This window comes from Pelobates fuscus, chromosome 2 (assembly GCF_036172605.1).
Source record: "Pelobates fuscus isolate aPelFus1 chromosome 2, aPelFus1.pri, whole genome shotgun sequence".
NCBI classification, from domain to species: domain Eukaryota; kingdom Metazoa; phylum Chordata; class Amphibia; order Anura; family Pelobatidae; genus Pelobates; species Pelobates fuscus.
Genome location: NC_086318.1, coordinates 352,826,565 through 352,845,178, shown reverse-complemented (window position 1 = coordinate 352,845,178; position 18,614 = coordinate 352,826,565). Strand labels below are relative to the sequence as shown.

Sequence of the window (18,614 nt, the reverse complement as noted above, 5' to 3'; positions counted from 1 at the left end):
AATTGGAGACCTATATTACGTCTTCCAACAGAACGTAACGTTTGATTGAATTTCTGGGAAAAAAAGATTTTCTGGATCAAGGCAGTGAATTGCCGCTTGAGACAATCAGACCAAACCTTAGGAATAGCTGGGTGGTCGCTAGCACTTACTAATGAACACCATGGAATTTTGAAAAAGCCACCACAAATGTTCTTTCAGCCCTGTTGAGTGTGGATGAAGAGAAGACAGGTGCTAGGCAAGGGTCATTCCTATCGATGGAGTCATGAAATGTGTGACTTTGGGGACGAACGTAGACCAGCGGATTGTGTACTCTGCCTAATGGCTGCTGTAGTAGAATCTTGGCAAAACAGTTTCCAAAGAGAGAAAAAAAATTGTACAAGGTTTGCTGCAAGATATGGTTGCCCTCACTCTCTGTTATAGGTTTGGAACCATTCCAAGATGCCATATAAGAAGACCGAGGAATTTGTTGGGGTTTAAGCTTCCCTGTAGGAGGAAGCGGGCCTAATTAGAATATTGCCTCCCATAATCCTTTGCAATGGCTTATGGTCATGAACTTTTTCTCACCGCTGTCTTAAAGTGTCCTTACGTGGTAGCTCTTAAAAGCTTGCCCACTTGAACAGCTAGCTTTGCGCAGTGGCAGTATCGTAGCCCATGAGGTCAATCCGAGGCGTGATTATTGCTAATTGAAAACTTTACCCAATACCCCGCCATGATGACTTGAAATACAGTCAGCATTGGCAATTTTTGACAGGCTCTAAGGAGACTGAAAGATTGGTTTAATAAAAGTTTATGGCGCCCCATGTCTAGGGCGTGTCTTACGTGACTCCCGTTTCTTCCTGAGCTCTGTTGCACCATTCCTTCCGCTGGCTTCTTAGCATTTCCCTTTTACCTTTCTCTCCCACTGAATTCACTTGTTTCCGGCAGCACACTATTCTCACTACATGCTACGAATTCCCATCCTTCGGCTCATTGGCCTAGCATTTGCCTTTATGCAAATTGCTCCTTCGCACCCTGAATCCAGCTCAATTATTCACACCTAACCACCTGAAGGCACTAAAATTACTGGTAGCTAAGGAAAACAACGATCAGCCACGAGGTTTGGTAATCTTTTGTAGCCTTCTATCATTTGGATTATTTATTTGCTTTTTTTTTTTTTTTTACTTGCTTTATTATTTCACCACAGCCTAAAGGAAAGGCTTCCCAGCGGTCGTGCCTTTGAATGTACCCGTCATGTCATACTTACCTGGCAGGGGAGCAATAGCCATGATCCCTAAGGTGGCTCTCCCAGAGTGAGGCTGGTTCATTGCACTCCGTACCAATTGACCTCTGCGATTTCCTCAAATGTGGGAAACTCGACTGCATAATTTATGGTAGTGGGGGACTGCGTTCGTGCTTTCCCCTGTGTTTGCTTGTTTGACAAAAATAGAGAACTTCACCAATTCTGACGAAGGATAATTTCAGCCACGGCACCCGTCTTCTTTGGCTCTTACTTTCCGCATCAAGCAGGCAGCGACAATCATTTCCTAGGCTTGATCATTTTTATTATCTATGTTTTCTGGAGACCAGTTTTAAGCCAGAATTTCACTTTTTATTTTAATTTTTCAGCTTTTTTTTCATCATTTTTTTATCCTGACTTCTTTTGATTTATTGTATGCTTCAATGCAATGGAAGAAATAAAGAATTGGAGACCTATATTACGTCTTCCAACAGAACGTAACGTTTGATTGAATTTCTGGGAAAAAAAGATTTTCTGGATCAAGGCAGTGAATTGCCGCTTGAGCGCTTGAGACAATCAGACCAAACCTTAGGAATAGCTGGGTGGTCGCTAGCACTTACTAATGAACACCATGGAATTTTGAAAAAGCCACCACAAATGTTCTTTCAGCCCTGTTGAGTGTGGATGAATAGAAGACAGGTGCTAGGCAAGGGTCATTCCTATCGATGGAGTCATGAAATGTGTGACTTTGGGGACGAACGTAGACCAGCGGATTGTGTACTCTGCCTAATGGCTGCTGTAGTAGAATCTTGGCAAAACCGTTTCCAAAGAGAGAAAAAAAATTGTACAAGGTTTGCTGCAAGATATGGTTGCCCTCACTCTCTGTTATAGGTTTGGAACCATTCCAAGATGCCATATAAGAAGACCGAGGAATTTGTTGGGGTTTAAGCTTCCCTGTAGGAGGAAGCGGGCCTAATTAGAATATTGCCTCCCATAATCCTTTGCAATGGCTTATGGTCATGAACTTTTTCTCACCGCTGTCTTAAAGTGTCCTTACGTGGTAGCTCTTAAAAGCTGGCCCACTTGAACAGCTAGCTTTGCGCAGTGGCAGTATCGTAGCCCATGAGGTCAATCCGAGGCGTGATTATTGCTAATTGAAAACTTTACCCAATACCCCGCCATGATGACTTGAAATAAAGTCAGCATTGGCAATTTTTGACAGGCTCTAAGGAGACTGAAAGATTGGTTTAATAAAAGTTTATGGCGCCCCATGTCTAGGGCGTGTCTTACGTGACTCCCGTTTCTTCCTGAGCTCTGTTGCACCATTCCTTCCGCTGGCTTCTTAGCATTTCCCTTTTACCTTTCTCTCCCACTGAATCCACTTGTTTCCGGCAGCACACTATTCTCACTACATGCTACGAATTCCCATCCTTCGGCTCATTGGCCTAGCATTTGCCTTTATGCAAATTGCTCCTTCGCACCCTGAATCCAGCTCAATTATTCACACCTAACCACCTGAAGGCACTAAAATTACTGGTAGCTAAGGAAAACAACGATCAGCCACGAGGTTTGGTAATCTTTTGTAGCCTTCTATCATTTGGATTATTTATTTGCTTTTTTTTTTTTTAACTTGCTTTATTATTTCACCACAGCCTAAAGGAAAGGCTTCCCAGCAGGCGTGCCTTTGAATGTACCCGTCATGTCATACTTACCTGGCAGGGGAGCAATAGCCATGATCCCTAAGGTGGCTCTCCCAGAGTGAGGCTGGTTCATTGCACTCCGTACCAGTTGATCTCTGCGATTTCCTCAAATGTGGGAAACTCGACTGCATAATTTATCGTAGTGGGGGACTGAGTTCGCGCTTTCCCCTGTGTTTGCTTGTTTGACAAAAATAGAGAACTTCACCAATTCTGACGAAGGATAATTTCAACCACGGCACCCGTCTTCTTTGGCTCTTACTTTCCGCATCAAGCAGGCAGCGACAATCATTTCCTAGGCTTGATCATTTTTATTATCTATGTTTTCTGGAGACCAGTTTTAAGCCAGAATTTCACTTTTTATTTTAACTTTTCAGCTTTTTTTTCATCATTTTTTTATCCTGACTTCTTTTGATTTATTGTATGCTTCAATGCAATGGAAGAAATAAAGAATTGGAGACCTATATTACGTCTTCCAACAGAACTTAACGTTTGATTGAATTTCTGGGAAAAAAAGATTTTCTGGATCAAGGCAGTGAATTTCCGCTTGAGACAATCAGACCAAACCTTAGGAATAGCTGGGTGGTTGCTAGCACTTACTAATGAACACCATGGAATTTTGAAATAGCCACCACAAATGTTCTTTCAGCCCTGTTGAGTGTGGATGAAGAGAAGACAGGTGCTAGGCAAGGGTCATTCCTATCGATGGAGTCATGAAATGTGTGACTTTGGGGACGAACGTAGACCAGCGATTGTGTACTCTGCCTAATGGCTGCTGTAGTAGAATCTTGGCAAAACTGTTTCCAAAGAGAGAAAAAAAATTGTACAAGGTTTGCTGCAAGATATGGTTGCCCTCACTCTCTGTTATAGGTTTGGAACCATTCCAAGATGCCATATAAGAAGACCGAGGAATTTGTTGGGGTTTAAGCTTCCCTGTAGGAGGAAGCGGGCCTAATTAGAATATTGCCTCCCATAATCCTTTGCAATGGCTTATGGTCATGAACTTTTTCTCACCGCTGTCTTAAAGTGTCCTTACGTGGTAGCTCTTAAAAGCTGGCCAACTTGAACAGTTATCTTTGCGCAGTAGCAGTATCGTAGCCCATGAGGTCAATCCGAGGCGTGATTATTGCTATTTGAAAACTTTACCCAATACCCTGCCATGATGACTTGAAATACAGTCAGCATTGGCAATTTTTGACAGGCTCTAAGGAGACTGAAAGATTGGTTTAATAAAAGTTTATGGCGCCCCATGTCTAGGGCGTGTCTTACGTGACTCCCGTTTCTTCCTGAGCTCTGTTGCACCATTCCTTCCGCTGGCTTCTTAGCATTTCCCTTTTACCTTTCTCTCCCACTGAATTCACTTGTTTCCGGCAGTACACTATTCTCACTACATGCTACGAATTCCCATCCTTCGGCTCATTGGCCTAGCATTTGCCTTTATGCAAATTGCTCCTTCGCACCCTGAATCCAGCTCAATTATTCACACCTAACCACCTGAAGGCACTAAAATTACTGGTAGCTAAGGAAAACAACGATCAGCCACGAGGTTTGGTAATCTTTTGTAGCCTTCTATCATTTGGATTATTTATTTGCTTTTTTTTTTTTTTTACTTGCTTTATTATTTCACCACAGCCTAAAGGAAAGGCTTCCCAGCGGTCGTGCCTTTGAATGTACCCGTCATGTCATACTTACCTGGCAGGGGAGCAATAGCCATGATCCCTAAGGTGGCTCTCCCAGAGTGAGGCTGGTTCATTGCACTCCGTACCAATTGACCTCTGCGATTTCCTCAAATGTGGGAAACTCGACTGCATAATTTATGGTAGTGGGGGACTGCGTTCGCGCTTTCCCCTGTGTTTGCTTGTTTGACAAAAATAGAGAACTTCACCAATTCTGACGAAGGATAATTTCAGCCACGGCACCCGTCTTCTTTGGCTCTTACTTTCCGCATCAAGCAGGCAGCGACAATCATTTCCTAGGCTTGATCATTTTTATTATCTATGTTTTCTGGAGACCAGTTTTAAGCCAGAATTTCACTTTTTATTTTAATTTTTCAGCTTTTTTTTCATCATTTTTTTATCCTGACTTCTTTTGATTTATTGTATGCTTCAATGCAATGGAAGAAATAAAGAATTGGAGACCTATATTACGTCTTCCAACAGAACTTAACGTTTGATTGAATTTCTGGGAAAAAAAGATTTTCTGGATCAAGGCAGTGAATTTCCGCTTGAGACAATCAGACCAAACCTTAGGAATAGCTGGGTGGTTGCTAGCACTTACTAATGAACACCATGGAATTTTGAAATAGCCACCACAAATGTTCTTTCAGCCCTGTTGAGTGTGGATGAAGAGAAGACAGGTGCTAGGCAAGGGTCATTCCTATCGATGGAGTCATGAAATGTGTGACTTTGGGGACGAACGTAGACCAGCGATTGTGTACTCTGCCTAATGGCTGCTGTAGTAGAATCTTGGCAAAACTGTTTCCAAAGAGAGAAAAAAAATTGTACAAGGTTTGCTGCAAGATATGGTTGCCCTCACTCTCTGTTATAGGTTTGGAACCATTCCAAGATGCCATATAAGAAGACCGAGGAATTTGTTGGGGTTTAAGCTTCCCTGTAGGAGGAAGCGGGCCTAATTAGAATATTGCCTCCCATAATCCTTTGCAATGGCTTATGGTCATGAACTTTTTCTCACCGCTGTCTTAAAGTGTCCTTACGTGGTAGCTCTTAAAAGCTGGCCCACTTGAACAGTTAGCTTTGCGCAGTGGCAGTATCGTAGCCCATGAGGTCAATCCGAGGCGTGATTATTGCTAATTGAAAACTTTACCCAATACCCTGCCATGATGACTTGAAATACAGTCAGCATTGGCAATTTTTGACAGGCTCTAAGGAGACTGAAAGATTGGTTTAATAAAAGTTTATGGCGCCCCATGTCTAGGGCGTGTCTTACGTGACTCCCGTTTCTTCCTGAGCTCTGTTGCACCATTCCTTCCGCTGGCTTCTTAGCATTTCCCTTTTACCTTTCTCTCCCACTGAATTCACTTGTTTCCGGCAGTACACTATTCTCACTACATGCTACGAATTCCCATCCTTCGGCTCATTGGCCTAGCATTTGCCTTCATGCAAATTGCTCCTTCGCACCCTGAATCCAGCTCAATTATTCACACCTAACCACCTGAAGGCACTAAAATTACTGGTAGCTAAGGAAAACAACGATCAGCCACGAGGTTTGGTAATCTTTTGTAGCCTTCTATCATTTGGATTATTTATTTGCTTTTTTTTTTTTTTAACTTGCTTTATTATTTCACCACAGCCTAAAGGAAAGGCTTCCCAGCGGGCGTGCCTTTGAATGTACCCGTCATGTCATACTTACCTGGCAGGGGAGCAATAGCCATGATCCCTAAGGTGGCTCTCCCAGAGTGAGGCTGGTTCATTGCACTCCGTACCAGTTGACCTCTGCGATTTCCTCAAATGTGGGAAACTTGACTGCATAATTTATGGTAGTGGGGGACTGCGTTCGCGCTTTCACCTGTGTTTGCTTGTTTGACAAAAATAGAGAACTTCACCAATTCTGACGAAGGATAATTTCAGCCACGGCACCCGTCTTCTTTGGTTCTTACTTTCCACATCAAGCAGGCAGCGACAATCATTTCCTAGGCTTGATCATTTTTATTATCTATGTTTTCTGGAGACCAGTTTTAAGCCAGAATTTCACTTTTATTTTAACTTTTCAGCTTTTTTTTCATCATTTTTTTATCCTGACTTCTTTTGATTTATTGTATGCTTCAATGCAATGGAAGAAATAAAGAATTGGAGACCTATATTACGTCTTCCAACAGAACGTAACGTTTGATTGAATTTCTGGGAAAAAAAGATTTTCTGGATCAAGGCAGTGAATTGCCGCTTGAGACAATCAGACCAAACCTTAGGAATAGCTGGGTGGTCGCTAGCACTTACTAATGAACACCATGGAATTTTGAAAAAGCCACCACAAATGTTCTTTCAGCCCTGTTGAGTGTGGATGAAGAGAAGACAGGTGCTAGGCAAGGGTCATTCCTATCGATGGAGTCATGAAATGTGTGACTTTGGGGACGAACGTAGACCAGCGGATTGTGTACTCTGCCTAATGGCTGCTGTAGTAGAATCTTGGCAAAACTGTTTCCAAAGAGAGAAAAAAAATTGTACAAGGTTTGCTGCAAGATATGGTTGCCCTCACTCTCTGTTATAGGTTTGGAACCATTACAATATGCCATATAAGAAGACCGAGGAATTTGTTGGGGTTTAAGCTTCCCTGTAGGAGGAAGCGGGCCTAATTAGAATATTGCCTCCCATAATCCTTTGCAATGGCTTATGGTCATGAACTTTTTCTCACCGCTGTCTTAAAGTTTCCTTACGTGGTAGCTCTTAAAAGCTTGCCCACTTGAACAGCTAGCTTTGCGCAGTGGCAGTATCGTAGCCCATGAGGTCAATCCGAGGCGTGATTATTGCTAATTGAAAACTTTACCCAATACCCCGCCATGATGACTTGAAATACAGTCAGCATTGGCAATTTTTGACAGGCTCTAAGGAGACTGAAAGATTGGTTTAATAAAAGTTTATGGCGCCCCATGTCTAGGGCGTGTCTTACGTGACTCCCGTTTCTTCCTGAGCTCTGTTGCACCATTCCTTCCGCTGGCTTCTTAGCATTTCCCTTTTACCTTTCTCTCCCACTGAATTCACTTGTTTCCGGCAGCACACTATTCTCACTACATGCTACGAATTCCCATCCTTCGGCTCATTGGCCTAGCATTTGCCTTTATGCAAATTGCTCCTTCGCACCCTGAATCCAGCTCAATTATTCACACCTAACCACCTGAAGGCACTAAAATTACTGGTAGCTAAGGAAAACAACGATCAGCCACGAGGTTTGGTAATCTTTTGTAGCCTTCTATCATTTGGATTATTTATTTGCTTTTTTTTTTTTTTTACTTGCTTTATTATTTCACCACAGCCTAAAGGAAAGGCTTCCCAGCGGTCGTGCCTTTGAATGTACCCGTCATGTCATACTTACCTGGCAGGGGAGCAATAGCCATGATCCCTAAGGTGGCTCTCCCAGAGTGAGGCTGGTTCATTGCACTCCGTACCAATTGACCTCTGCGATTTCCTCAAATGTGGGAAACTCGACTGCATAATTTATGGTAGTGGGGGACTGCGTTCGCGCTTTCCCCTGTGTTTGCTTGTTTGACAAAAATAGAGAACTTCACCAATTCTGACGAAGGATAATTTCAGCCACGGCACCCGTCTTCTTTGGCTCTTACTTTCCGCATCAAGCAAGCAGCGACAATCATTTCCTAGGCTTGATCATTTTTATTATCTATGTTTTCTGGAGACCAGTTTTAAGCCAGAATTTCACTTTTTATTTTAATTTTTCAGCTTTTTTTTCATCATTTTTTTATCCTGACTTCTTTTGATTTATTGTATGCTTCAATGCAATGGAAGAAATAAAGAATTGGAGACCTATATTACGTCTTCCAACAGAACTTAACGTTTGATTGAATTTCTGGGAAAAAAAGATTTTCTGGATCAAGGCAGTGAATTTCCGCTTGAGACAATCAGACCAAACCTTAGGAATAGCTGGGTGGTTGCTAGCACTTACTAATGAACACCATGGAATTTTGAAATAGCCACCACAAATGTTCTTTCAGCCCTGTTGAGTGTGGATGAAGAGAAGACAGGTGCTAGGCAAGGGTCATTCCTATCGATGGAGTCATGAAATGTGTGACTTTGGGGACGAACGTAGACCAGCGATTGTGTACTCTGCCTAATGGCTGCTGTAGTAGAATCTTGGCAAAACTGTTTCCAAAGAGAGAAAAAAAATTGTACAAGGTTTGCTGCAAGATATGGTTGCCCTCACTCTCTGTTATAGGTTTGGAACCATTCCAAGATGCCATATAAGAAGACCGAGGAATTTGTTGGGGTTTAAGCTTCCCTGTAGGAGGAAGCGGGCCTAATTAGAATATTGCCTCCCATAATCCTTTGCAATGGCTTATGGTCATGAACTTTTTCTCACCGCTGTCTTAAAGTGTCCTTACGTGGTAGCTCTTAAAAGCTGGCCCACTTGAACAGTTAGCTTTGCGCAGTGGCAGTATCGTAGCCCATGAGGTCAATCCGAGGCGTGATTATTGCTAATTGAAAACTTTACCCAATACCCTGCCATGATGACTTGAAATACAGTCAGCATTGGCAATTTTTGACAGGCTCTAAGGAGACTGAAAGATTGGTTTAATAAAAGTTTATGGCGCCCCATGTCTAGGGCGTGTCTTACGTGACTCCCGTTTCTTCCTGAGCTCTGTTGCACCATTCCTTCCGCTGGCTTCTTAGCATTTCCCTTTTACCTTTCTCTCCCACTGAATTCACTTGTTTCCGGCAGTACACTATTCTCACTACATGCTACGAATTCCCATCCTTCGGCTCATTGGCCTAGCATTTGCCTTTATGCAAATTGCTCCTTCGCACCCTGAATCCAGCTCAATTATTCACACCTAACCACCTGAAGGCACTAAAATTACTGGTAGCTAAGGAAAACAACGATCAGCCACGAGGTTTGGTAATCTTTTGTAGCCTTCTATCATTTGGATTATTTATTTGCTTTTTTTTTTTTTTAACTTGCTTTATTATTTCACCACAGCCTAAAGGAAAGGCTTCCCAGTGGGCGTGCCTTTGAATGTACCCGTCATGTCATACTTACCTGGCAGGGGAGCAATAGCCATGATCCCTAAGGTGGCTCTCCCAGAGTGAGGCTGGTTCATTGCACTCCGTACCAGTTGACCTCTGCGATTTCCTCAAATGTGGGAAACTCGACTGCATAATTTATGGTAGTGGGGGACTGCGTTCGCGCTTTCCCCTGTGTTTGCTTGTTTGACAAAAATAGAGAACTTCACCAATTCTGACGAAGGATAATTTCAGCCACGGCACCCGTCTTCTTTGGTTCTTACTTTCCACATCAAGCAGGCAGCGACAATCATTTCCTAGGCTTGATCATTTTTATTATCTATGTTTTCTGGAGACCAGTTTTAAGCCAGAATTTCACTTTTTATTTTAACTTTTCAGCTTTTTTTTCATCATTTTTTTATCCTGACTTCTTTTGATTTATTGTATGCTTCAATGCAATGGAAGAAATAAAGAATTGGAGACCTATATTACGTCTTCCAACAGAACGTAACGTTTGATTGAATTTCTGGGAAAAAAAGATTTTCTGGATCAAGGCAGTGAATTGCCGCTTGAGACAATCAGACCAAACCTTAGGAATAGCTGGGTGGTCGCTAGCACTTACTAATGAACACCATGGAATTTTGAAAAAGCCACCACAAATGTTCTTTCAGCCCTGTTGAGTGTGGATGAAGAGAAGACAGGTGCTAGGCAAGGGTCATTCCTATCGATGGAGTCATGAAATGTGTGACTTTGGGGACGAACGTAGACCAGCGATTGTGTACTCTGCCTAATGGCTGCTGTAGTAGAATCTTGGCAAAACTGTTTCCAAAGAGAGAAAAAAAATTGTACAAGGTTTGCTGCAAGATATGGTTGCCCTCACTCTCTGTTATAGGTTTGGAACCATTCCAAGATGCCATATAAGAAGACCGAGGAATTTGTTGGGGTTTAAGCTTCCCTGTAGGAGGAAGCGGGCCTAATTAGAATATTGCCTCCCATAATCCTTTGCAATGGCTTATGGTCATGAACTTTTTCTCACCGCTGTCTTAAAGTGTCCTTACGTGGTAGCTCTTAAAAGCTTGCCCACTTGAACAGCTAGCTTTGCGCAGTGGCAGTATCGTAGCCCATGAGGTCAATCCGAGGCGTGATTATTGCTAATTGAAAACTTTACCCAATACCCCGCCATGATGACTTGAAATACAGTCAGCATTGGCAATTTTTGACAGGCTCTAAGGAGACTGAAAGATTGGTTTAATAAAAGTTTATGGCGCCCCATGTCTAGGGCGTGTCTTACGTGACTCCCGTTTCTTCCTGAGCTCTGTTGCACCATTCCTTCCGCTGGCTTCTTAGCATTTCCCTTTTACCTTTCTCTCCCACTGAATTCACTTGTTTCCGGCAGCACACTATTCTCACTACATGCTACGAATTCCCATCCTTCGGCTCATTGGCCTAGCATTTGCCTTTATGCAAATTGCTCCTTCGCACCCTGAATCCAGCTCAATTATTCACACCTAACCACCTGAAGGCACTAAAATTACTGGTAGCTAAGGAAAACAACGATCAGCCACGAGGTTTGGTAATCTTTTGTAGCCTTCTATCATTTGGATTATTTATTTGCTTTTTTTTTTTTTTTACTTGCTTTATTATTTCACCACAGCCTAAAGGAAAGGCTTCCCAGCGGTCGTGCCTTTGAATGTACCCGTCATGTCATACTTACCTGGCAGGGGAGCAATAGCCATGATCCCTAAGGTGGCTCTCCCAGAGTGAGGCTGGTTCATTGCACTCCGTACCAATTGACCTCTGCGATTTCCTCAAATGTGGGAAACTCGACTGCATAATTTATGGTAGTGGGGGACTGCGTTCGTGCTTTCCCCTGTGTTTGCTTGTTTGACAAAAATAGAGAACTTCACCAATTCTGACGAAGGATAATTTCAGCCACGGCACCCGTCTTCTTTGGCTCTTACTTTCCGCATCAAGCAGGCAGCGACAATCATTTCCTAGGCTTGATCATTTTTATTATCTATGTTTTCTGGAGACCAGTTTTAAGCCAGAATTTCACTTTTTATTTTAATTTTTCAGCTTTTTTTTCATCATTTTTTTATCCTGACTTCTTTTGATTTATTGTATGCTTCAATGCAATGGAAGAAATAAAGAATTGGAGACCTATATTACGTCTTCCAACAGAACGTAACGTTTGATTGAATTTCTGGGAAAAAAAGATTTTCTGGATCAAGGCAGTGAATTGCCGCTTGAGCGCTTGAGACAATCAGACCAAACCTTAGGAATAGCTGGGTGGTCGCTAGCACTTACTAATGAACACCATGGAATTTTGAAAAAGCCACCACAAATGTTCTTTCAGCCCTGTTGAGTGTGGATGAATAGAAGACAGGTGCTAGGCAAGGGTCATTCCTATCGATGGAGTCATGAAATGTGTGACTTTGGGGACGAACGTAGACCAGCGGATTGTGTACTCTGCCTAATGGCTGCTGTAGTAGAATCTTGGCAAAACCGTTTCCAAAGAGAGAAAAAAAATTGTACAAGGTTTGCTGCAAGATATGGTTGCCCTCACTCTCTGTTATAGGTTTGGAACCATTCCAAGATGCCATATAAGAAGACCGAGGAATTTGTTGGGGTTTAAGCTTCCCTGTAGGAGGAAGCGGGCCTAATTAGAATATTGCCTCCCATAATCCTTTGCAATGGCTTATGGTCATGAACTTTTTCTCACCGCTGTCTTAAAGTGTCCTTACGTGGTAGCTCTTAAAAGCTGGCCCACTTGAACAGCTAGCTTTGCGCAGTGGCAGTATCGTAGCCCATGAGGTCAATCCGAGGCGTGATTATTGCTAATTGAAAACTTTACCCAATACCCCGCCATGATGACTTGAAATAAAGTCAGCATTGGCAATTTTTGACAGGCTCTAAGGAGACTGAAAGATTGGTTTAATAAAAGTTTATGGCGCCCCATGTCTAGGGCGTGTCTTACGTGACTCCCGTTTCTTCCTGAGCTCTGTTGCACCATTCCTTCCGCTGGCTTCTTAGCATTTCCCTTTTACCTTTCTCTCCCACTGAATCCACTTGTTTCCGGCAGCACACTATTCTCACTACATGCTACGAATTCCCATCCTTCGGCTCATTGGCCTAGCATTTGCCTTTATGCAAATTGCTCCTTCGCACCCTGAATCCAGCTCAATTATTCACACCTAACCACCTGAAGGCACTAAAATTACTGGTAGCTAAGGAAAACAACGATCAGCCACGAGGTTTGGTAATCTTTTGTAGCCTTCTATCATTTGGATTATTTATTTGCTTTTTTTTTTTTTTAACTTGCTTTATTATTTCACCACAGCCTAAAGGAAAGGCTTCCCAGCAGGCGTGCCTTTGAATGTACCCGTCATGTCATACTTACCTGGCAGGGGAGCAATAGCCATGATCCCTAAGGTGGCTCTCCCAGAGTGAGGCTGGTTCATTGCACTCCGTACCAGTTGATCTCTGCGATTTCCTCAAATGTGGGAAACTCGACTGCATAATTTATCGTAGTGGGGGACTGCGTTCGCGCTTTCCCCTGTGTTTGCTTGTTTGACAAAAATAGAGAACTTCACCAATTCTGACGAAGGATAATTTCAACCACGGCACCCGTCTTCTTTGGCTCTTACTTTCCGCATCAAGCAGGCAGCGACAATCATTTCCTAGGCTTGATCATTTTTATTATCTATGTTTTCTGGAGACCAGTTTTAAGCCAGAATTTCACTTTTTATTTTAACTTTTCAGCTTTTTTTTCATCATTTTTTTATCCTGACTTCTTTTGATTTATTGTATGCTTCAATGCAATGGAAGAAATAAAGAATTGGAGACCTATATTACGTCTTCCAACAGAACTTAACGTTTGATTGAATTTCTGGGAAAAAAAGATTTTCTGGATCAAGGCAGTGAATTTCCGCTTGAGACAATCAGACCAAACCTTAGGAATAGCTGGGTGGTTGCTAGCACTTACTAATGAACACCATGGAATTTTGAAATAGCCACCACAAATGTTCTTTCAGCCCTGTTGAGTGTGGATGAAGAGAAGACAGGTGCTAGGCAAGGGTCATTCCTATCGATGGAGTCATGAAATGTGTGACTTTGGGGACGAACGTAGACCAGCGATTGTGTACTCTGCCTAATGGCTGCTGTAGTAGAATCTTGGCAAAACTGTTTCCAAAGAGAGAAAAAAAATTGTACAAGGTTTGCTGCAAGATATGGTTGCCCTCACTCTCTGTTATAGGTTTGGAACCATTCCAAGATGCCATATAAGAAGACCGAGGAATTTGTTGGGGTTTAAGCTTCCCTGTAGGAGGAAGCGGGCCTAATTAGAATATTGCCTCCCATAATCCTTTGCAATGGCTTATGGTCATGAACTTTTTCTCACCGCTGTCTTAAAGTGTCCTTACGTGGTAGCTCTTAAAAGCTGGCCAACTTGAACAGCTATCTTTGCGCAGTAGCAGTATCGTAGCCCATGAGGTCAATCCGAGGCGTGATTATTGCTATTTGAAAACTTTACCCAATACCCTGCCATGATGACTTGAAATACAGTCAGCATTGGCAATTTTTGACAGGCTCTAAGGAGACTGAAAGATTGGTTTAATAAAAGTTTATGGCGCCCCATGTCTAGGGCGTGTCTTACGTGACTCCCGTTTCTTCCTGAGCTCTGTTGCACCATTCCTTCCGCTGGCTTCTTAGCATTTCCCTTTTACCTTTCTCTCCCACTGAATTCACTTGTTTCCGGCAGTACACTATTCTCACTACATGCTACGAATTCCCATCCTTCGGCTCATTGGCCTAGCATTTGCCTTTATGCAAATTGCTCCTTCGCACCCTGAATCCAGCTCAATTATTCACACCTAACCACCTGAAGGCACTAAAATTACTGGAAGCTAAGGAAAACAACGATCAGCCACGAGGTTTGGTAATCTTTTGTAGCCTTCTATCATTTGGATTATTTATTTGCTTTTTTTTTTTTTTTACTTGCTTTATTATTTCACCACAGCCTAAAGGAAAGGCTTCCCAGCGGTCGTGCCTTTGAATGTACCCGTCATGTCATACTTACCTGGCAGGGGAGCAATAGCCATGATCCCTAAGGTGGCTCTCCCAGAGTGAGGCTGGTTCATTGCACTCCGTACCAATTGACCTCTGCGATTTCCTCAAATGTGGGAAACTCGACTGCATAATTTATGGTAGTGGGGGACTGCGTTCGCGCTTTCCCCTGTGTTTGCTTGTTTGACAAAAATAGAGAACTTCACCAATTCTGACGAAGGATAATTTCAGCCACGGCACCCGTCTTCTTTGGCTCTTACTTTCCGCATCAAGCAGGCAGCGACAATCATTTCCTAGGCTTGATCATTTTTATTATCTATGTTTTCTGGAGACCAGTTTTAAGCCAGAATTTCACTTTTTATTTTAATTTTTCAGCTTTTTTTTCATCATTTTTTTATCCTGACTTCTTTTGATTTATTGTATGCTTCAATGCAATGGAAGAAATAAAGAATTGGAGACCTATATTACATCTTCCAACAGAACGTAACGTTTGATTGAATTTCTGGGAAAAAAAGATTTTCTGGATCAAGGCAGTGAATTGCCGCTTGAGACAATCAGACCAAACCTTAGGAATAGCTGGGTGGTCGCTAGCACTTACTAATGAACACCATGGAATTTTGAAAAAGCCACCACAAATGTTCTTTCAGCCCTGTTGAGTGTGGATGAAGAGAAGACAGGTGCTAGGCAAGGGTCATTCCTATCGATGGAGTCATGAAATGTGTGACTTTGGGGACGAACGTAGACCAGCGGATTGTGTACTCTGCCTAATGGCTGCTGTAGTAGAATCTTGGCAAAACAGTTTCCAAAGAGAGAAAAAAAATTGTACAAGGTTTGCTGCAAGATATGGTTGCCCTCACTCTCTGTTATAGGTTTGGAACCATTCCAAGATGCCATATAAGAAGACCGAGGAATTTGTTGGGGTTTAAGCTTCCCTGTAGGAGGAAGCGGGCCTAATTAGAATATTGCCTCCCATAATCCTTTGCAATGGCTTATGGTCATGAACTTTTTCTCACCGCTGTCTTAAAGTGTCCTTACGTGGTAGCTCTTAAAAGCTGGCCCACTTGAACAGCTAGCTTTGCGCAGTGGCAGTATCGTAGCCCATGAGGTCAATCCGAGGCGTGATTATTGCTAATTGAAAACTTTACCCAATACCCCGCCATGATGACTTGAAATAAAGTCAGCATTGGCAATTTTTGACAGGCTCTAAGGAGACTGAAAGATTGGTTTAATAAAAGTTTATGGCGCCCCATGTCTAGGGCGTGTCTTACGTGACTCCCGTTTCTTCCTGAGCTCTGTTGCACCATTCCTTCCGCTGGCTTCTTAGCATTTCCCTTTTACCTTTCTCTCCCACTGAATCCACTTGTTTCCGGCAGCACACTATTCTCACTACATGCTACGAATTCCCATCCTTCGGCTCATTGGCCTAGCATTTGCCTTTATGCAAATTGCTCCTTCGCACCCTGAATCCAGCTCAATTATTCACACCTAACCACCTGAAGGCACTAAAATTACTGGTAGCTAAGGAAAACAACGATCAGCCACGAGGTTTGGTAATCTTTTGTAGCCTTCTATCATTTGGATTATTTATTTGCTTTTTTTTTTTTTTAACTTGCTTTATTATTTCACCACAGCCTAAAGGAAAGGCTTCCCAGCAGGCGTGCCTTTGAATGTACCCGTCATGTCATACTTACCTGGCAGGGGAGCAATAACCATGATCCCTAAGGTGGCTCCCCCAGAGTGAGGCTGGTTCATTGCACTCCGTACCAGTTGATCTCTGCGATTTCCTCAAATGTGGGAAACTCGACTGCATAATTTATCGTAGTGGGGGACTGCGTTCGCGCTTTCCCCTGTGTTTGCTTGTTTGACAAAAATAGAGAACTTCACCAATTCTGACGAAGGATAATTTCAACCACGGCACCCGTCTTCTTTGGTTCTTACTTTCCGCATCAAGCAGGCAGCGACAATTATTTCCTAGGCTTGATCATTTTTATTATCTATGTTTTCTGGAGACCAGTTTTAAGCCAGAATTTCACTTTTTATTTTAACTTTTCAGCTTTTTTTTCATCATTTTTTTATCCTGACTTCTTTTGATTTATTGTATGCTTCAATGCAATGGAAGAAATAAAGAATTGGAGACCTATATTACGTCTTCCAACAGAACTTAACGTTTGATTGAATTTCTGGGAAAAAAAGATTTTCTGGATCAAGGCAGTGAATTTCCGCTTGAGACAATCAGACCAAACCTTAGGAATAGCTGGGTGGTTGCTAGCACTTACTAATGAACACCATGGAATTTTGAAATAGCCACCACAAATGTTCTTTCAGCCCTGTTGAGTGTGGATGAAGAGAAGACAGGTGCTAGGCAAGGGTCATTCCTATCGATGGAGTCATGAAATGTGTGACTTTGGGGACGAACGTAGACCAGCGATTGTGTACTCTGCCTAATGGCTGCTGTAGTAGAATCTTGGCAAAACTGTTTCCAAAGAGAGAAAAAAAATTGTACAAGGTTTGCTGCAAGATATGGTTGCCCTCACTCTCTGTTATAGGTTTGGAACCATTCCAAGATGCCATATAAGAAGACCGAGGAATTTGTTGGGGTTTAAGCTTCCCTGTAGGAGGAAGCGGGCCTAATTAGAATATTGCCTCCCATAATCCTTTGCAATGGCTTATGGTCATGAACTTTTTCTCACCGCTGTCTTAAAGTGTCCTTACGTGGTAGCTCTTAAAAGCTGGCCAACTTGAACAGTTATCTTTGCGCAGTAGCAGTATCGTAGCCCATGAGGTCAATCCGAGGCGTGATTATTGCTATTTGAAAACTTTACCCAATACCCTGCCATGATGACTTGAAATACAGTCAGCATTGGCAATTTTTGACAGGCTCTAAGGAGACTGAAAGATTGGTTTAATAAAAGTTTATGGCGCCCCATGTCTAGGGCGTGTCTTATGTGACTCCCGTTTCTTCCTGAGCTCTGTTGCACCATTCCTTCCGCTGGCTTCTTAGCATTTCCCTTTTACCTTTCTCTCCCACTGAATTCACTTGTTTCCGGCAGTACACTATTCTCACTACATGCTACGAATTCCCATCCTTCGGCTCATTGGCCTAGCATTTGCCTTTATGCAAATTGCTCCTTCGCACCCTGAATCCAGCTCAATTATTCACACCTAACCACCTGAAGGCACTAAAATTACTGGTAGCTAAGGAAAACAACGATCAGCCACGAGGTTTGGTAATCTTTTGTAGCCTTCTATCATTTGGATTATTTATTTGCTTTTTTTTTTTTTTAACTTGCTTTATTATTTCACCACAGCCTAAAGGAAAGGCTTCCCAGCGGGCGTGCCTTTGAATGTACCCGTCATGTCATACTTACCTGGCAGGGGAGCAATAGCCATGATCCCTAAGGTGGCTCTCCCAGAGTGAGGCTGGTTCATTGCACTCCGTACCAGTTGACCTCTGCGATTTCCTCAAATGTGGGAAACTCGACTGCATAATTTATGGTAGTGGGGGACTGCGTTCGCGCTTTCCCCTGTGTTTGCTTGTTTGACAAAAATAGAGAACTTCACCAATTCTGACGAAGGATAATTTCAGCCACGGCACCCGTCTTCTTTGGTTCTTACTTTCCACATCAAGCAGGCAGCGACAATCATTTCCTAGGCTTGATCATTTTTATTATCTATGTTTTCTGGAGACCAGTTTTAAGCCAGAATTTCACTTTTTATTTTAACTTTTCAGCTTTTTTTTTCATCATTTTTTTATCCTGACTTCTTTTGATTTATTGTATGCTTCAATGCAATGGAAGAAATAAAGAATTGGAGACCTATATTACGTCTTCCAACAGAACGTAACGTTTGATTGAATTTCTGGGAAAAAAAGATTTTCTGGATCAAGGCAGTGAATTGCCGCTTGAGACAATCAGACCAAACCTTAGGAATAGCTGGGTGGTCGCTAGCACT

General features: G+C 42.6%; 22 non-coding genes across 22 annotated transcripts; all 22 read left to right on the top strand.

Moving 5' to 3' along the window:
• Positions 1-622: 622 nt before the first annotated feature.
• Positions 623-763, top strand: LOC134592114 (U4 spliceosomal RNA). Its single transcript, XR_010088787.1, has one exon. It is a non-coding gene; the product is annotated as a U4 spliceosomal RNA (small nuclear RNA).
• A 472-nt stretch (positions 764-1,235) lies between these two features.
• On the top strand, positions 1,236-1,402 carry LOC134591164 (U1 spliceosomal RNA). Its single transcript, XR_010087981.1, has one exon. It is a non-coding gene; the product is annotated as a U1 spliceosomal RNA (small nuclear RNA).
• A 907-nt stretch (positions 1,403-2,309) lies between these two features.
• Positions 2,310-2,450, top strand: LOC134591869 (U4 spliceosomal RNA). Its single transcript, XR_010088574.1, has one exon. It is a non-coding gene; the product is annotated as a U4 spliceosomal RNA (small nuclear RNA).
• Positions 2,451-2,920: 470 nt separating this feature from the next.
• On the top strand, positions 2,921-3,087 carry LOC134591458 (U1 spliceosomal RNA). Its single transcript, XR_010088235.1, has one exon. It is a non-coding gene; the product is annotated as a U1 spliceosomal RNA (small nuclear RNA).
• Positions 3,088-3,985: 898 nt separating this feature from the next.
• On the top strand, positions 3,986-4,126 carry LOC134593800 (U4 spliceosomal RNA). The gene has a single exon (XR_010090230.1). It is a non-coding gene; the product is annotated as a U4 spliceosomal RNA (small nuclear RNA).
• A 471-nt stretch (positions 4,127-4,597) lies between these two features.
• LOC134590752 (U1 spliceosomal RNA) lies at positions 4,598-4,764 on the top strand. The gene has a single exon (XR_010087629.1). It is a non-coding gene; the product is annotated as a U1 spliceosomal RNA (small nuclear RNA).
• An 898-nt stretch (positions 4,765-5,662) lies between these two features.
• On the top strand, positions 5,663-5,803 carry LOC134593207 (U4 spliceosomal RNA). The gene has a single exon (XR_010089722.1). It is a non-coding gene; the product is annotated as a U4 spliceosomal RNA (small nuclear RNA).
• A 471-nt stretch (positions 5,804-6,274) lies between these two features.
• On the top strand, positions 6,275-6,441 carry LOC134591406 (U1 spliceosomal RNA). Its single transcript, XR_010088190.1, has one exon. It is a non-coding gene; the product is annotated as a U1 spliceosomal RNA (small nuclear RNA).
• An 898-nt stretch (positions 6,442-7,339) lies between these two features.
• Positions 7,340-7,480, top strand: LOC134592112 (U4 spliceosomal RNA). Its single transcript, XR_010088786.1, has one exon. It is a non-coding gene; the product is annotated as a U4 spliceosomal RNA (small nuclear RNA).
• Positions 7,481-7,951: 471 nt separating this feature from the next.
• On the top strand, positions 7,952-8,118 carry LOC134590750 (U1 spliceosomal RNA). The gene has a single exon (XR_010087628.1). It is a non-coding gene; the product is annotated as a U1 spliceosomal RNA (small nuclear RNA).
• Positions 8,119-9,016: 898 nt separating this feature from the next.
• Positions 9,017-9,157, top strand: LOC134593205 (U4 spliceosomal RNA). The gene has a single exon (XR_010089721.1). It is a non-coding gene; the product is annotated as a U4 spliceosomal RNA (small nuclear RNA).
• Positions 9,158-9,628: 471 nt separating this feature from the next.
• On the top strand, positions 9,629-9,795 carry LOC134589680 (U1 spliceosomal RNA). The gene has a single exon (XR_010086719.1). It is a non-coding gene; the product is annotated as a U1 spliceosomal RNA (small nuclear RNA).
• An 898-nt stretch (positions 9,796-10,693) lies between these two features.
• LOC134592111 (U4 spliceosomal RNA) lies at positions 10,694-10,834 on the top strand. Its single transcript, XR_010088785.1, has one exon. It is a non-coding gene; the product is annotated as a U4 spliceosomal RNA (small nuclear RNA).
• A 471-nt stretch (positions 10,835-11,305) lies between these two features.
• Positions 11,306-11,472, top strand: LOC134591162 (U1 spliceosomal RNA). The gene has a single exon (XR_010087980.1). It is a non-coding gene; the product is annotated as a U1 spliceosomal RNA (small nuclear RNA).
• Positions 11,473-12,379: 907 nt separating this feature from the next.
• LOC134591868 (U4 spliceosomal RNA) lies at positions 12,380-12,520 on the top strand. Its single transcript, XR_010088573.1, has one exon. It is a non-coding gene; the product is annotated as a U4 spliceosomal RNA (small nuclear RNA).
• Positions 12,521-12,991: 471 nt separating this feature from the next.
• Positions 12,992-13,158, top strand: LOC134591063 (U1 spliceosomal RNA). The gene has a single exon (XR_010087896.1). It is a non-coding gene; the product is annotated as a U1 spliceosomal RNA (small nuclear RNA).
• An 898-nt stretch (positions 13,159-14,056) lies between these two features.
• LOC134593799 (U4 spliceosomal RNA) lies at positions 14,057-14,197 on the top strand. Its single transcript, XR_010090229.1, has one exon. It is a non-coding gene; the product is annotated as a U4 spliceosomal RNA (small nuclear RNA).
• Positions 14,198-14,668: 471 nt separating this feature from the next.
• Positions 14,669-14,835, top strand: LOC134590749 (U1 spliceosomal RNA). The gene has a single exon (XR_010087627.1). It is a non-coding gene; the product is annotated as a U1 spliceosomal RNA (small nuclear RNA).
• Positions 14,836-15,734: 899 nt separating this feature from the next.
• LOC134591867 (U4 spliceosomal RNA) lies at positions 15,735-15,875 on the top strand. The gene has a single exon (XR_010088572.1). It is a non-coding gene; the product is annotated as a U4 spliceosomal RNA (small nuclear RNA).
• Positions 15,876-16,346: 471 nt separating this feature from the next.
• LOC134591489 (U1 spliceosomal RNA) lies at positions 16,347-16,513 on the top strand. Its single transcript, XR_010088261.1, has one exon. It is a non-coding gene; the product is annotated as a U1 spliceosomal RNA (small nuclear RNA).
• Positions 16,514-17,411: 898 nt separating this feature from the next.
• On the top strand, positions 17,412-17,552 carry LOC134593797 (U4 spliceosomal RNA). The gene has a single exon (XR_010090228.1). It is a non-coding gene; the product is annotated as a U4 spliceosomal RNA (small nuclear RNA).
• A 471-nt stretch (positions 17,553-18,023) lies between these two features.
• On the top strand, positions 18,024-18,190 carry LOC134589679 (U1 spliceosomal RNA). Its single transcript, XR_010086718.1, has one exon. It is a non-coding gene; the product is annotated as a U1 spliceosomal RNA (small nuclear RNA).
• Positions 18,191-18,614: the final 424 nt, after the last annotated feature.